The sequence below is a fragment of the Emys orbicularis genome, chromosome 7 (genome assembly GCF_028017835.1).
Source record: "Emys orbicularis isolate rEmyOrb1 chromosome 7, rEmyOrb1.hap1, whole genome shotgun sequence".
Taxonomy (NCBI): domain Eukaryota; kingdom Metazoa; phylum Chordata; order Testudines; family Emydidae; genus Emys; species Emys orbicularis.
Window position 1 is genome coordinate 4168360 of NC_088689.1, and position 6000 is coordinate 4174359.

Below are 6000 nucleotides of genomic sequence, written 5' to 3' on the forward strand. Positions count from 1 at the left end.
CCCAGGAGAGGGGAGCCCCCTGCTTAGCCAGGCAGCAGACACAATACGGGCCGTTGCAGAGCCAGCTTCCTCGCCCGTGCTGCGCTCGCTGGGAGCCGGCTCACAGGACTGGCGTGCAAGCCCCAGGATCAGTTCCGTCCCAGGCTGCTCTAGGGCCGCCGGAGATATCGCTGTGGGATTGGGCTATCGCTGGAGGATTGGAAGCAGAGGCCCCAAAATGCGCAGCGCGGGACTGTTGGTTGGATATTTCCTACCTACCCTGAATCAGGAAGCGTTGGAAAACTCAGGGCCAGTGACATTGCTGGAGTTGTGCCATTGCAGCCAGGGTGTTTGGCGCTGTTTGGAGCCTGCCTGTCCTTGTGAGAGCCAGGAAAAATCTGATCCCGCCACTGGGTCCCTCATCGCTCCAGACCCTTCAAGCCAGATCCTCTCCTACTGCTGTGAGCCTCATCTGAGGACCAACCTATCGCCATCCCCACCGTGTGCTCTTCTGCCATGCAGCCTGGGGAACATCCAACCCTTTAGCACAGCCCAAACCTGCCAGAACACAATGATTTCTGTCCCTGGGTCAGCCCAGGAGAGCTAACCCCCCACTGGCATATGGGCGGGCCCAGAACGCCTCCCATTTCAGTGCAACCCACGCATGTACGCACCAGGACACAGGAGGGTCTCAAGCAGCAGGTGGCAACGCTGCAGTCACAACGTCCGTTCTTACGCTGCCCGAGCCCCTTGGTCAGACAACGAGGGATCTGTCTCAGGCAGGGGGATGTTGGTGGCGACTTGAAGTGGGGGGAAGTGCTGGCCCGCAGCACAGGCCCTTCAGCGTCAAACCACAGCCCAGGAAACGAAGCCACTTTGGAGCACGGATCTGCCTGGCGTGTCCGCCTGTCCGTCCATCTGCCTGCCGGCAACCTGGGAAGCCGTTCACCTGGGCTTCTGGTCTGGCCGCACGTGAAGAACTAGGGAACATACAGGGGCTGTAGGGGAGGCAGGTGGGCAGCAGGAGACTGCTGGAGTGGCGGGAAAGGGACCGAGGCCCAAGGTCATGGGCAGGGAGGAACCCGTCCTGCTTAGCTGGCAGAGCTGTGTGTGTAACTCGGGACATTTGCCCTGTGGCTCGCTCCCGTTTTATGTTCGAACGTTGAGCAGCAGGGACAGTGCCTGCTCTTGTTCCCTAGGCGATCTTAGTTCATTTCCTTTCCTTTCATCAGTCACTGCCCCCAAAGCCTCCTGCGTCAAGCCCTTTCACCCAAGCAGCTGCACCTGCAAAGAGAATCCGACCTGTGATCGTGGTCAGTTTCATTATGCAGTCAGCTCGGCGCACAGGGAGCGACTCTGTCTTGGTGCTTGAAGCTGGCACCTGGACTGATTGCAGGGGAGATTGCAGAAGAGCGGGGTGGGGGTTGGATCAATACATCAGAGGGGCCTTGTCTGGTTCCTGGGCCACCCATGCTCCAACAATCAACAACGGTCTGCTTAAGCCACTCCCTCCTGCCGGACAAGGCAGCTACTGCTCAGCAAGGCTGCCGGACACCAGGACTATGAGGTCACAATGACGCTCTAACCAGCCCCACATAAGTTATCGGTTGGGATCGAGCCGGGGACGGGGACCTCTAGCACAAAAGGCCAGAGCCAGAGTTCATTGAAATCAATGGAAAAACTCCCAGTAACCGCAGTGAGGTTTGGCTCATGCCCCGAAAGCACAAGCCTTGCCCCTCCGCAGTACTTCTGGGCTGGGAATAAGATAGCGTCAGCCATCAGAGAGGTAAGACAAAGGCCTTCTGCACAGTAAACTCTCCCTCTGTGACTCGAGTTCAGGGGCCTGTTTTTCCATAGCAGCACGGAGCTAGCTGGACACCTTTTTGGTTTTATTATTTCCTCTTGATTTCTGGGCAGCTGATGCCCTTTCAGTTCAGATGCCCCGCGCTGAATGTCTAGCGCTGTTAGCTGAGGCGAATGCGAACCCTCTCCTCCAGGGAGGCGGCGCCTGCCACAGGTACGAGCGTAGGCACAAAATCACAAATGTGGAGAAGGCTGTAGCCCTTCCTCCCCAAGCAGGGCCATCACAGAGTGAGAGAGGGGCATTCTGGGCCTGGGAAAAGCCACCCCACCGAGGCAGGGATACCGTTTTAGAGGCAGAGAAGAATTCCACAGCCTTCCCAGGGCACTCGCATCTAGAGTTGCCAACCCTCTAGGATTCATAGAATATCAGGGTTGGAAGGGACCTCAGGAGGTCATCTAGTCCAACCCCCTGCTCAAAGCAGGACCAATCCCCAGACAGATTTTTGCCCCAGATCCCTAAATGGCTCCTTGAGGGATTGAACTCACAACCCTGGGTTTAGCAGGCCAATGCTCAAATCACTGAGCTATCCCTCCCCTCTGGAGTCGCTAGAAATTAAAGATTGTCATGTGATGAAACCTCCGGGAATACGTCCAACCGAAATTGGCAACCCTGCTCGCCTCCCAGCTCGGGCCAGCTCAGGCCTTGCAAGAAGGAGTTGTTGTTCTGCAGGCGTGTCTGGCTGGGGGAATTTCCTGGGTGGAGAGGTAGCGAGTGTTCAGAATTAACAATCCCAAACAAGGCCTGCCCCAGTCAGTCCTTATCATAGGATTTTTCTGTCTCAACTGTTTCCCAAGGGAGACCTGGCTTTTCGGCTAAGTGAAACATGTGAAAAGTGCCTGCTTTCCGTCGAAAACTTCAATTTTTCATCAACAAGCCCCAATACCCAAAAAGCAAAATATTTCCTGCCAGGGTGCCTCATGCAACCTGTAGTTTCACATCCCTCTTCTCCTCTATGGGCCAGGCACCTCAGCTGGACTACATCTCCCATGATGCAGCACAGCCAAGAACTCCTCCAGGAGGGGAGAAGGTGGTGCATTGTGGGAAATGTAGTCTGAGCAGGGAGCCAATGAGGTTCCCCAGCGGGAGGGAGACATTTCAGTTTTCAGCGGAAATATTTCAGTTTTTCACTGAAAATTTTCAATGGGGGTTGGAAAACCCTCCTTTTTTTACCAGCTTTATCATCTAGCGAAGCTTTCTATAGAGCATCTATCGCTAAAGCATCTGAGCTCTCTACATAGAGCCAAATCCTGAAAGGTGCTGAGCTCCCAGCAGTACTCATCACCGGTGCTTCATTTGTGCCGGGGCTTGCCAGGGCTATGCCCCAGCACCTCTAGGCCTGGCAGTTCACAGCCCCGGGACCTCTGGGCTTGCCACATCAGTTACGAAAGTCAAAAAAAAAAATTGCTTCAGCTCCAGCACTTCTTCCATTGCAAATTAAGCACGGCTCATTATCACCTCTCAGGAGCGCCCCCACCTTGCCTCTGATGGAGAAGGAGACCTGTACTTATAGGGCTCCAGCTCCGCCTCCTTGCAAAGCCCCGCCTCCTAGCGGCAGTCCCCATGGGAAATCCACTAGGCATGCTCAGTAGGATCTCTGCTGCTTTAAAAGGGAGGCTACAAGCCCAGGGAAGGACAGTGGCTGCAGCTCCTGCTGGCCTGGCTGCTTCAGGAAAGTAAGGAAGCTTTGGGTTGTAGCGCACAGCATGTGTGTCCTGTAGCTTATACATTCAGCCATGATCACGGGGAGAGAAACCAAGAGGCAGAAGTAAAAGAGAAGAGCGACTGGAAAAGCAATGGCGAGTGAGGAAGGGGTGACGCCTCTCACGTCACAGCTGGCTTTGGCCCCCTCAGTCTTGGAAACTGAGGTCTGACTCGGGATTTGTCTACATGGGGAAGTTGACTGGAATAGCTCCCGGGGGGCTACGCTGTTCTGGACTCAAAGTGACTAATTCTATAATAGAGTCCCCATGGGGCGCTAGTCCAGTCAATGTCCGTGCAGAGAAAAGGTTCTAATTTCGGTACCCCCATAGCCTATGGCAAGGGGTTGCTTTCACTGCTGGTTGGGGCACTCCCGGCTAATGCACCCATCCTGTGTATTCACGCTGCACATCTTTACCCCACCAGCGGATCTGGTCCTGGGCGTTGATAGTGAGCCCCTCACCCTAGTATTGGGCCTGGCAGGGGTTGCATTCTCAAGGTGGTTCTCCTCCAGGTAGGCCTCGAATGTCTTCTGCAAGGCAAAGGTGGTTTGTCCGTCCGCCTGGTGCCCAGGCTGGATCTTGTCTGCTGTTCCATCAAAGGGATTGCTGTGGGGCAAGGTACCGGCTCAGCAGCCCTGGGGGCTGAAGTCCGGTGTTTTCCCCAGAACGGATGCAGCCCAGGCAGTGGCTGGGTGAGCTCCTCCATACGGCCCAGCTGCTGCGCTTTAATCCCGCTCCACGGGCAGGGGAGTTTCTGGGGACTTTCTACCCAGGCTGCAATTCTTGCCTCAGGCCAGGTCTGCGTTTGCCTAAGGCTGGGGAGAAAGGAAAGATGAGCCCAGCCGAGGAACAAGCAGCCAGCCAGGGGTCCCAGCCCCTTCGCCTGGCTGGCCAGTTCTTAGCATTGAGGGCGTGCCTAGGCGGCCCAGTCCCCACAGGCCCTGGGAACAGCAAACGGCACCCAGTGCACTGTTGAGACATTCCCCCCCCCAGGCCAGCGCAGCGCCGCGGAGGACCCTGGGCGGGGGGATTCTCAGGCTGCCGTCTCCACCCCTCTTCGGGTGCCAGCTTCACTGCCTGGCCCTGGCTCCCAGGCACAGAAATGCTACGGGAGCCCCTTGTGGTGAGACCAGCCCACGGGGTGCGCAGACTCCTCCAAAGGCTGGGTTGCTTCTCCCAGCCCCATCCCAGCTTGTCAGGAAGCTGGGCCTGCACCAGAGCCAGCCTCCGGGCCACCTACAGAGCACAGCTGGCCTGCAGAAAGCCGCCTGGCTGGCTACGCCACCTGGCCAGCTCTTAGGCCAGCAGCAGTGATGACTGCTGCACCTGCTTGTTCCCAGCCTTGCTGCTGCCTGGACATCAGCATTATCCCTGCCTTGCCGTGCTCCAGGTAACCTGGTCCTGACCTTTGGCTCCGGCATCTGGCTACTGCCTCCAGCTCCGATTCCTGGCTACTGCCTCCAGCTCTGACTCCTGGGCTCCGCTTCCTGGCTACTGACTCCAGCTCCAGCCACTAGGCGTGACTGCCCACGCCCCAGTCCCTGACACAGCCCTGGCAGGTCACCCGACACTGGTTCTGGTGGGAGCCGGGTCTGAAGCAAAGCCCAGCTCCCTTCTGTGGCTCCTGGCCGGGTGAATCTCCAGCCACAGGAGCAGAACCTGTGTGCTGCCTCCATGGGCAGGAGGGGGAGTGAAGGACAGGCCCCAGCCGAGCTGGAGGGTGGGGAGAGCTGGCTCTGACCTCGTTCCATGTGCTCTACAGCCACCTAGGACCCGTGAGCAATCAGTGGCTATTCTGGATTCCCAGAACAGTTTCTGAACAGCTGCGTGGCTCATAATAATCCCCCGAAAACCGGCCTGTAAACCGCCTCCCTGCTCCAGCTCCGAATCGCCCAAGAGTTTTTGCAAGGGCTTAACCGGGCTGGGGTGGGGACGGATAACCCACCCCTGGCCCACTCCTTCCCGCTACGGCTTCCAGTGGATGGCTCAGCGGAGAGGAATCCCCCGCCCCCAGCCTTCCCTCTCGGAGCCCACCCTCTGCTGTGGGGGGCGGGGACAGGAGGTGAGCCGAAGCTGGCCCCTTTGGGATGGGGGGGCCCCAGGGTGCCAGCTGGAGTGGGGAAATGGAGGCTGGCTGGCAGGGCAGAGCACTCGGGTGGGGGGGGCCCTGCATGGGGGAAGGGGGCTCTAGGGAAAAGGAGGCCCAGGGGCAAGAAGTGGGGGGCCCCTCAGATAAAAGGTATTTCAGGGGAGAGTAGGGCGGGGTGGCCATGGAGAGATGGAGTCTGGGGGGCGCAGAAGGGAGAAGCACTGGAGTGGGGTGGGGGGAAGCTTGCAGGGTAGAAGCCCAGAGAAAGCAGCGGGTCGGGGGCCTTGAATGCCTCGAAGCAGCAAATACAATTTCCCACCCTAGCCACTGGGCCCGAGATGGGTTATTGTGGCCTTTGGGGGGGGGGG